We start from the raw sequence: 12126 nt of genomic DNA on the forward strand, positions 1-12126 counted from the left end.
CACACACACACACACACACACACACACACACACACACACACACACACGTCTGCCTTTTTATGGTTTTCACCACTCATCTCTACCCTCTCCCCCAATCCATTCCTCTAACTCTTTTAATTTATACCAAATGACAGCATTTGGTTTTTGACTTAAAATTTTCAGCATGTAAGATGACAAGAAAGATGCAGAACTTTTGTCAGTAAAAATGTGACAACGAACAATCCACAGACCAGGGGTAGATTCTTCCATACATATTTGTTTGGATTTAGTTCTAACCATTATAACTTATTTTATTACTTTTTAAATTTTTATTTAGAATATTTTCCCATGGTTATATGATTTATGATCTCCCTGCCCCCACCACTAACTCCTCCACACTCTCAAATCTGACAAGAAGTTCCACTGGGTTATATATGTATCATTGTTCAAAATATACTTCTTTTTTTTTTTTTTTTTTTTGCAGTAGAGTGATCCTTTAACATCAAAACCCTAATCACATCCCTATCACACCACGTGATAGAACATGTATTTTTCTAATGTATATCTGCTTCCACATTTCTTTCTCTGGATGTGGATAGCATTCTTTCTCCCAAGTTCCTCTGGATTGTCCTGGGTCATTGCATTACTGCTAGTAGAGAAGTCCATTACATTCAATTGTACCACAGTATATCCAGTCTCTGTATACAATGTTCTTCTGGTTCTGCTCCTTTCACTCTATTTCTGGAAGTCATTCCAGTTCACATGGAATTCCTCAATGTCTTTATTCCTTTTGCACAATAATATTGCATCACCAACATACTACAACATACCACAATTTATTCTTCTGCTATTCCCCAATCAATGGACACCCCCTTGTTTTCCTCTTTTTTTGCCACTACAAAGAGTGTGGCTACAAATATTTTTACACAAGTCTTTTTCCTTATTATCTCTTTGGGGTACAAACCCAGTAGTGGTATGACTGGGTCAAAGGATAGGCATTCCTTTAAAGCCTTTTGGGCATAATTCCAAATTGCCCTCCAAAATGGTTGGACCAATTCACAACTCTACCAACAGTGTATTAGTGCCCCAATTTTGCCGTATCCCTTCCAACATTTATCACTTTCCTTTGCTGTCATATTGGCCAGTCTGCTATGTATAAGGTGGTACCTCAGAGTTGTTTTAATTTGCATTTCTCTAATCAGGAGGGAGTTAGAACTTTTCCATGCACTATGACATTTTAGGCTTATCACTAAAATTCCTTATTTTCAAAGTTGGGATTATGCCCCAAATCAATAAACTATTAGAGAATTCAAAATAAATGAGCCTTTTTAAAAGGAAAAAAAACCCTGTGATAAGATTTATATGCATCAATATGTGATTGAATTTAGAGGGAATAGTACAATTTAAAAGAAGTCCCATCAAAACCTATAAGGGTATTAATGTAAAATGACTTTGGATGGGACTGGTTGACATTTGCATAATTCTTGCTACCAAGCACCTCTTACTTGGGAAGTAAGTTTAGTCCACAAAATTCAGATACACAGTTACATCCCAGATCTGAATCGTAGATTAGTCATCATCTACCCTTCCAATACTGGAGTGCATTGTTTGTGGTCTCTGGAGCAGCAAAGCCCTTAATCCTAGACTGATACAAATAGCCACAATCACCTTTCGCTCAATATGACGAAGGCACAAGTACAAAAAAAAAAAAAATCAGGTTCCAACATCCCGAGTGCTCAAGTCATAATATTACTCTCAGAATCAACTGGCTTTTTCTTGCATATAGCTCATTTGCTCTTATCATATAATATGTTCATCATCTTGTATTGGACAGTCTGATTGACAAACCACAAACCTTTTTCTCTCTCATCTGTCTTTCCTAAATATGCCAGTGGACTTGATGGTACAAGCTTCTTCCATTCCATCTAATGGTTTCCTTGTTCTGCCACACAAAGCACCATATGCCAGCTGTACTCACAATCTGTACTTCAATCTGTGTTCTGTGTTGACACTGGGATTTGGAGTAAAATGAAGTGGAGGCTTCATGAAGGTGTTTCATTGGGAGTCAGAGTGGCAGAGGAAGATTTAATGGAGAAGATGCATCTGGAGTTGGGACTGCATAGTAAAAATAACATGTGATGGGGAGTACAAAGATCTAGATTCTAGTCATGGTTCTTTCATTATATACTTTTGGCATTTTTTTCCCACTTCACTCTCTGGACTTCAGTTTCCTCACCAGTTGAAGTAAAATTCCATGCCTTCTTCTAACTCTAACATTCTATGGCTCTTAGAAAATGTGGTGGAGATTAAGAGCCCAGAGTACATGCACTGAGAAAGGCTGAAGTTAAAGGCATAGCCAATTCAGATGGGTCATGAAAAAAATCAGTCCAATCTACAATTAAATAATTGAGACAGTGCTCTGAACCAATAAGTATTTATTAAAGGGACGTGTCCCCCTTTAATGAATGGGACCTCAGATCTTCCTCATCCCTTCCATCCAGAGCACAGATTTTTTGTAACTCAAATTTCACAGATGGTCCAGAACAAAATTTTCTTGGTGGTTACACAGTCACATTGATGGTCCTGAAGCAATAGGTAGGTAGATCTTCTCCCAAACCCTTACCAATTGGCAGTTGGGCAATCACTAAACAAGCAGAATCCCATCTATTGTTGGGTGATCAGGGGAAATGACAAATGATGGAGGGGCTCCAAAAATAATGTGCAGTCTTTCCATGGGTGGTCACAAGAGGAGTAAGACAAGGACCATTTCTGCTGACAGGACAAGCAGAATGTATACCCATAGCTGACTAAGGAGTCATATAAGATGGGCCATGGAATGCTTATCTCCCCAAGTTGTGTGACTATAAAAATGTCAGAGGGTGGTGGTCCAGAAGTCTGGATAATTTCCTTCCTCATGTTGGTATTTACTCATCAGAACACATGGGTGGAGGTTCTCTAGCTAGTATATTTTTATTGTTATGTAAGTTGTATTTCACAGTTACATTAAGTTACATTAAGCTTAGAAAATGAGCATCACAGTTAAAGAGAATAAGCATTTCTAGTTTGCTTTCCAAGTTTAGTGGAGGCTGAATGAGCCAATAAGGCATTTTCTATAGAGAATGAACCTGAAGCTTCTTGAAACTTCCATGGACTTCAAGGGATGATGAGTCAGTGCTTGAGCTTTTTGGAGATGATGAACTGTATGTTTGTATGTGGCTATGGGGTTTTTAACAGAAGCAGTGTACCACTTCTCCCACTGCCCTGTTTGTTTGTCCATGGTGGGGTGGATGAAAGGAAAATTCAGAGTTTTCAGTGTCTTAGCAAAGTGACAAGTAATTTCAGGGATGAATAACTACACATATATAAATGGCTACAAAGTAGGTTGTTATAAAAAAGGCCCAAGCAAATGAGCCACAGTGTTTTTGAAGCCTCTGTTGAAACAAATTGTTCTCATTTGCTTCTTCCACCAGGAGATGTTTTTGTATGTCTGGAGTAGACATTCTCTTAATTCACTGACTGGTTTGAGGGCTATCAGTCACCCTTAACCTGGTTTAACTTGTCTCCCAGAGCATGGCTGCTATAGTGCTTCAGCCATGGTGAAAGTTGGGTGGCAGGTGGACAATAAAGGAGGAAAGTAGCCTTGGAGAGGACTCAATGAGCCCTCACATCAGCAGTATTAGTCTTCTTTGAACACCCCATACATCCCTCAGTGGTTGTCAGGTCTCCCTTGGGAGAAGCTATCATACTGGTTCTTTTAAAATCTATAGGGGAAGTACTAGAGCAAGCACCTTCTCCTCCATTTAGCTCTTTCCCACTTTGGTCCCATAGGAGGGAATATATAACATGCAGTAGGTAGCAAAATTCTAGCTACATTTTTCCTGTTTCTGTTTTTTGAGTGTCTTATTTTACTTTACTTCTTCTCATTTCACAATAGGGTTCACAAAAGACCCAACACTCCAGACCTTTGTATGTTTACATCATGACTCATTTGCAACTGCTCCCTTTACCTTTTAACATGTTTTTCATGGAATTTATTCTTCGTAGGACTTTTTTTTTTAACAAGAAATGCATGAACGAAAGAGGAATAGCATTTATTAAATGTGCATTATGTCCCAAGTACTATGCCAAAGCCCTGGACATACAACTATAAACTGCGAGGCAGTTCTTGCCCTCAAAGAGTTTATATTTGAATAGGGGAACACAACACCTATAAGGGACTGTAGGCATGGGTTGAGGAGGGGTATTTTGGGTAGAGAAATCACAGATGTGATGATTAGAGTAAACAGACAATCAAAAGGTAAACAAGTTCTTTCCTGTAATGCTAGTGTTGATTTGACTAATGATCTTAGAACTAGTGGTGGAAAGGGTAGAGTGAAGCACAAGTAGACTTCTGTGCTCCCATCTGTGTTGAGTATAGATGGAACCAAATACTCACTGATCAAAATCCCATTGAAAATGTCACTCTTGAGCCCCTCAAGATACTTGTTGGGCTTTGCCCCTGAGGTCCAAGGTCTGTGAAATCCTTTAGAATTGGTAAATCTCTATTACACTTGTGAATTACCCTGCATTCTCAAGAATAAATACTTTGCTGTCTGATGGATGTGTGGCTTCATTTGTGCAGGTACCCTCTGTGTTGATGTAGATGGAAAGTCATTCATTCCTTCTCAACCTGTGCAATTCTCTTACCATCAGTGATCCATAGAGAATCTTCCTAAAGCAACAGAGATCCTTTCTGTAGATCTTTTAACATTTCTCTTAAAAATAAAACCAAACCAAACCTTACATTTCTCTTTTAGTAACAACTCTAAGACAGAAAGGCAAGATCTAGTCAAATGAGGTTAAATGATTTGCCTGGGGTCACACAATTAAGAAGTATCTGAGACCAAATTTGAACCCAGGTCCTACTGATTCTGGGCCTGGAGCTCTCTATTCGCTGCTCTATCAAACTGTTCCTCTTTTAACAGTTCTTGAATACCTATGCAACAGTTAGGCTGTCCTATCTATTATTCTTTGCTTTTACTAAATAACTAGCAAAATTTCTTTGGCTTTCTATATTATGAATAATGCCTTTTATACTATATTCTATATGTATATACTATATACTTTTGTATTATATAATACTTACATACTATACTATAATAATGCTTTTTATACTATATGATGAAGCTTTACTTATATCCACCATGTGTCTTCCCAGTGTTCTTTGGATCACCTGCAATTTTAATTCAATTCAAATCAGTATTGTGCTTCAGGCACATAATTTTATTATGAAGATAAAAACCCAAAATAAAATGTTCTCCTGATGCCCTGGTGTTCTTTGATTCAAAGACATAAAGCATCATTGGGAGAATGGTGACACTAAATGGGCTTTTACAAGATCATTGAAAAAAATAAAGAAATATAGTTTCTCAAGTGACAATTCAGCTCCATTTCATATTCAGTTCTGGACTTAGTTCATTGCCTACCTATTGTGCTAGCTATATGCATCAATGGATTAACTCAATGGGCTATTTGGCCAAGTATGCATAATACTCTGGACAATATAAATTTTTCATTTACTTGCAACTTCCTGTATGGTCATCCACAAATAAAATACTGTAGAACCTCCCTGCTTGAAGGGAATCCTTTGTTTTTCATGTGGAGTTTGTACAAGATATCCTGATCACTTTTAGAGAGCATTTTTGTCTGTTTTTGCCATGCCTTGTACAGATGACCAAAGGATCATTGGATAAAGTTCTTTTTGGTTATAACTTAATGGAGTTTGTATATTTATGAGTTAGTATTTCGTGGTAAATAAAGATCTGATCTTGAAGTCAGGATGACCTCAGTTAAAGTTCTGCTTCTGATCTATATAGGTGGTAGTTCCCTGAGCAAATCACTTAGCCTTTCATTCCTCTAGTCTAGGTAATTCTCTAGCATAAGTTGCAAAGAAGGTGCTGACCTGCCTTAGTAGAGGAAATATATCCTTTTGGGATCTCCCTATCCCACTGAAATCACAAATCTAGGCGTTATGTGTATAATATCATATTATACATACAAGATATATTGCTAGGGTGTAGAGAGCCATAAATAAACAATTTATGATAAATAGATCTTGAGACTAGGGGAGACCATTTTCTCTAACAAGTCAAATGATTATTTATAATCACTAAACAATAAACATGGTGGGATCTTGTATTTACTCTACTACTCAAGTGATTGTGGAATTGTAAAGGCATGATCTGATGTAGAAAAAGTTTGTAAAAAAAATTTGCTGTTCCCTTATTCTATTTTCATCCAAGATCTTCTAGATCAGTAAAACAATTTTTACAAAGATTATTTTATAAAGATATGAAAACCTATATTTGGGTATTTCTGGGTGTCATCTTGGTTGCCATTTAGAGTAGTAATATTATCTTTTGTCTCTTCTTTTCCTTTTTAAAAAAAAAATTTAAACTCTTACCTTCTGTCTTAGAATCAATACTGGGTATTGGTTCCAAGATGGAAGAGCAGTAAAGTCTAGGCAGTGGGTGCTAGGTGACTTGCCCAGGGTCACACAGCTATCTCTTCTTTTTCAATAAGTCTTGACTGAATAATGAAGGCAGAAGGAAAGCAATGTGAAAAGCAGCTGGAGAGACAGGTTGGAGTCATATTGTGAAGTGCTTTAAATGCCAGAAAAAAAGTAATTTATATTTCATCTCAGAAGCAAAAGTGAAATATAGAAAATATTGAGCAAGAGAATGACACAGTACTACTTGTTTATGTGTAATTATCTCTTGGAATGTTATTTTCACAATTGTATGGAAGATGGTTCAGAAGGGGAGAGCGATTAGAAGTAAAGAGATCAATGTGAAAGCTATTATAATAGTCCAGGATGGAAGTGATGAGGTCTGAACTAGCATGGGAGTCATGAGAATACAGAGAAAGAGATGAGTGCTGGAATACTGTGGAGATAGATAAAACCGATGATGGTTGACAGATGATTATATATGAGTGAGTGAGAATAATGAGTTGAGAATCACCCTGGAGTTGCTAAGCTGGATGAATGGAAAGATGGTGGTCACTTTGACAGAAATTAGAAAGTTAGGAGGAGTGACAAAGTGACAGGGAAAATGAATTCTGCTTTGGATTTATTTTTGAGAAGTCTGTTGGACATTTAGATGGTGATAATGGTGGATGAAGACTCAATGAGTTGGAAACGAATTAAAGTTAAACTTGTAGATTTGGGAATATCAACATGTAGATAATAATTGAACTCAATGGAGTTTATATCCCCCAGAAATAGAGAGTACAGAGAGAGAAGAGAAGACAGGCCCTGAATGAGCCCCAAGGATAAACCTAAGCTTTCAGATGAGGCATGAATGATGATCCCATCACTTTTCATGATATTGATTATATTTATGATATATAGGTGTCTGGCTACCTTCTGAGTAATACACAAACCTTAGCTTCTATCATTTCCTAATCTTAAATCATATTTTCCATCATATTTTTTTGTAGTTCTCACTGGTACCTTCTCGCTGAAGTCACTGGGTTATATTGTTGTGAGTTAATTTGTTTTGGTGGGTTTCATCAAGTTCTGTAAAATTTAGCTATCTTATCTTCTATAATATTTATAGATGTTGGTAATAAACTATAATTATCTCCATGGTGTTTTTGCTTTTGTTGATTAAGAATAACTATAAGGCAAGTTGAGGCTAGAAGCTCTATCAAAGGTTATTTCTCATGCCTCTGGTTACACAATGATTCCTCTGCTCTTTCTGCCTCATTCTTTATTTCCTTATTCTCTGAGGAGAACCTGTGAGCCACCATTTCATTTAGTGGGAACTCATTAATGTCCTCTGGGTTTCATTTGTAGTAGAAATGCCAATATGAAATTTCTGCCAGGAGTTCTTTCATGGGTCTATCAACTTTTGATTATTAGGAAAAAGGCTCACATTTAAAGTACCAACAGTTGAAGTAGTTTTTATAGACTAAGTTTCTTAACTTTCTGCTACCTTTTTCTTCCACTTTATAACAACAACAACAATAATCATAATGAATAATGACATAACTCTTTAATATTTTCAAAGTGCTTTCCCTCGTTCTTCACTGAAACTCTATGAGGAAAATGCTATCATTATTCCCATATTATGGATCAGGAAACTGAGGCTTATAGAAGTGAAGTGACTTGCTCAGGATCATTAATATTTGAGAAAGAATATGAATGCAGGACTTCTTGACACTAAGGCCAGGACTCTAACCATTTCACTATCCAGTCAATGTGGAAAAATAAGGGTCTTTACTGGTCTGAGAGACATTTTGTATTTTTGTCTGTTTCAAAAGTTGTCATGGCCATTTAGTAGTCAACTTCCTGTTGTTATGACCATACTTGCCTGGGATGGTCCTGGGAGAGCAAATAGAATTTATTGCCAGTACCACACCCAAAGTATAATGGCCAGTTTCTATTAAATGTTTATTATTATGATTGTCATATGATTGCTTCAAAGACTTGTGATTTCATTTGTGAATATGGCTATCATATAGTTTGCAACTCATATAGGCCTTAATGGATGGCTTTACGATTTGCTATGGGAGAAAAAAATTATTATCTGATAGTTAATTTTCTAATGTTTAACCTCTGAAGTTTTGGAAGGCAGTCCTTGGAGATCAGATATAGAATTTCTTGTTGGTCCATTCTGGTAGCCTTTCCAGCTTGATAATATCAGCTAGAACTCACATAATTTTCTTTTCTTTTTTTTTTTATTTAAATATTTTATTTTTTTAGAAAAATTTTCCATAGTTACATGATTCATGTTTTTACTTTCCCCTTCACCTCCCCTTCACCCCCCCCCCATATCCAAAGCACATTTCCACTGGTTTTAACATGTGTCATCTATCAAGACTTATTTACATATTATTGATAGTTGCATTGGTGTGGTCATTTCGAGTCTATAACCCTAATCATGTCCACTTCAACCCAAGTGTTTAAGCAGTTGTTTTTCTTCTGTGTTTCCACTTCTGTAGTTCTTCCTCTGAATGTGGAGAACGTAGAACTCACATAATTTTTAAGAAATAGGCATCACCCATCTGCCATGATGCAAGAAAGAAGAATGAGCACCTATTTTATTTCCCTATAAATTCTACCTATTATTCTTATTGATGCCTCCCTGAGAGGTCTGTTTGGTTACAAGGTTCCTGATAAGTTCATTTGGACAAATGGGAGAAAAAAATTAGAAAAGTAGGTTGGAACCAGGCAACTGAGGCCTTTTAATGCTTGGACTATAAAGTCTGGACATATATGGAAGAGTTAAATATTTTTAAGCAAAGAAAAATCTTCTAGATTCTTCCAAGAATGATAATAATAGTAATATTAATAGCTTGCAACAAAACCACTTGACATTTGCATAACATTTTATGCTTCTCAAAGTTTTTTTTTTCAGACATGTTATCTCAGCTGTGAGATATTTGAGATACTTTTGTGAAGTATGGAGAGAAAGTTGATGAAATTGAGGCCTAATGAGACTGTTATTTGTCTTATCACACAAGTGCAAGCAAAGCTTATGACAGAATTGGGATTAAAACACAGTTCCTTGAATTACCAGTCCTTTGGGTCATTGATTTTTATCATTATATATATATATATATAATATATATGTATGTATGTATGTATTTGAGGTACATTTCTGTGATTAATCCAAAGAATTTTTTCTTCCTTTATGGGAATTTTCACCATTCGTCTTCAATGCCTGAAACTCTTTCCCTTTTCATATCTGCTTAGATTTTAAATGTTAAAGGACCTCAAGGGACATCTAGTCCAATACTCTAATTTTACAGATTAGGAAACTGAAGTCAAAAAAATGGAAGTGATTTGCCCAAGGACATTCACTTAATAATTGGCAGATATCAAAAACACCAAACCCCTGACCTTAAATTCATTCATCTTTCCACTATGACTTATGGTTCTGGAATTAAAGAAATAAAAAAAAATAATAATAGTTTTGAGAAGTCTTTTGAGGAGAAGGAGGTCAGAAAAAATTGAAAAATTAGGTTAGTTTACAGTTTTTCTACTTAAATGAATCTTTAGGAGTCCATCCTTTTGCAGAGCAAAAGGAACAGAACCAGGAGAATGTTGTACACAGAGACGGATGCACTGTGGCACAATCGACATAATGGACTTCTCTACTAGCAGCAATGCAATCAGTGATCCAGGACAATTCTGAGGGACTTATGAGAAAGAAGGCTATTCACATTTAGAGGAAGAACTGTGGGAGCAGAAACACAGAAGGAAAACATATGATTGATCACATAGTTTGATGGAGATATGATTGGGGTTTAGATATGATTAGATTCTAAATGATCACCCTAGTGCAAATATTAATAATATGGAAATAGGTTTTGAACATTTAGGGAGGAAGAGAACCATGAATCATGTAACCATGGAAAAATAGTCTTAAATAAATAAATAAATAAATTTAAATTAAAAAAAAGAAGTCCATCCTTTGTCTTCTGTGTAGCCTTCCCTGTCCATCTTAATTGGTAAGAATCTTTCCCACTTACATACCCTTTTAACTCTTGTGACATTGAGATGGCAGAGTGGAATTCCAGCTGCAAGGTCAAGCCACAGCTCAGAATTCCAGGTCTCCCCCAACCCCCCCCCCCCGAGAACTCTGGGTGAGGGGGCAGTTTAAGGTAGTTAAGGGCAGTTGGTTCTTGGTTTTGGATGTGAGGAGGTCACTCTGTTTGCTGATCCCAGATCTTGGTGGCTCTGGAGGTCTTTAGGCTTGAATCTGAACAAAGCCATTTTAGTTCTCTGCTGCCAACCTGCTTTAGCTTGACTAGACCTTCAATCAACATCACAGTTACCTCTAATTAGTGATTTAGACCATAGGAGAAGATTATCTATTAGGTTAGAGGGCTAATTAGCAAACCAAGATACCCTTTCCCCTTTGGGGGTTGGGGCTGCTTGGACATAATAGTTTAGGGCTTCCAAGACCTTATCTATCCTTGTTGGATCTCTTTTCCTTCCCTTCCCCACATATCATTAAACCTTTAATCAATTGGGAGCAGTTGCCTGGTCATATTTAGGGAAATACTCACAAACTCCTCAGGTTGAGTTCTTCCTGCTTGTAGCCCAAGACCTTTCCTCTGTGCTTAAAAGCCTTAAAAACATCAAGCTTGTCCTATTCTCTCCTACTCAAACCTGTGGGGAAATAGTTTAGAGAAAGTTAACATCTCTAGGAGTTTTGTCCTTCTTAGTTTCCTGACTGAGCCCAGAAGATAACTCATCAATCTCCATATTGTAACTGATTTCCTAACTGCTTGGTGGTGGTGGGGGAAGCAAAGGAGCACTCAGCAAGATCCTACCCCTCCCTGCTGACAAGCCTGCTTGAGAGCCTGTGTGTGTGTCATCTCCACAAATCAAAGATTAGCAAGACCTGATTACAGACTACTGACATTTTATAGCTTCCCACAAATATAACTGTTTAACAAATATAACACTCTTAGTTTTTATATTTTATTTAGGGATCTCTGTACTAATTTGGCACTTAATTATTTGTTTCTTGGTACTTTGTTACAAAAAGTATCTCTGATCATTTTCAAGTTTATTCTCTTTTAATGACATAAATTTCCAAGATCAGACTAGACAAAGCCCTCAATGAATTTATAAGATTTTAGAGCTGTTAACCTCTGGGGATAGATAAATGTGTTACTACCACCATGTTATACTCGCTATTTGTCCTTACTCTACTGCGTTTTATAGACCAGAAACCATGACCTAGGGGTCTTAAACCTTCCATCTCTGGAACTTCTGCCCTGGGCCCAGGTTGCCCTGTTAGATGAGTATATTCAGGCTAAATCCAGCTTTAGTCCTGCCTTGGAATCTGAGCTTGAGTCAGGGTTATTATAAAGAATTAGATTTTTCCTTCCAATTCAGTTGGTCACTGAGATCATGAACTTTATGAAGGCTTTTGGGTTTGATTCAAGGAGTCTGGGAGAGAGATACTAGGAGAAGGAGGGAAGCCATTAAGACACTTGCAGAGTGAAGCTCTGAGCATAGGGTTTGTTTTTCTCTGTTCTGTTTTTCAAAGACTTTAAAAGAAGCATCTGTTATTAGAATAGCAGCAACCTACCACAAAAATGTGGTTCAGGCAGAGAGAGGACTGTGACCAGTGAACTTTGAGTCTA

Source organism: Gracilinanus agilis, chromosome 3, assembly GCF_016433145.1.
Source record: "Gracilinanus agilis isolate LMUSP501 chromosome 3, AgileGrace, whole genome shotgun sequence".
In the NCBI taxonomy this organism is placed as follows: Eukaryota; Metazoa; Chordata; class Mammalia; order Didelphimorphia; family Didelphidae; genus Gracilinanus; species Gracilinanus agilis.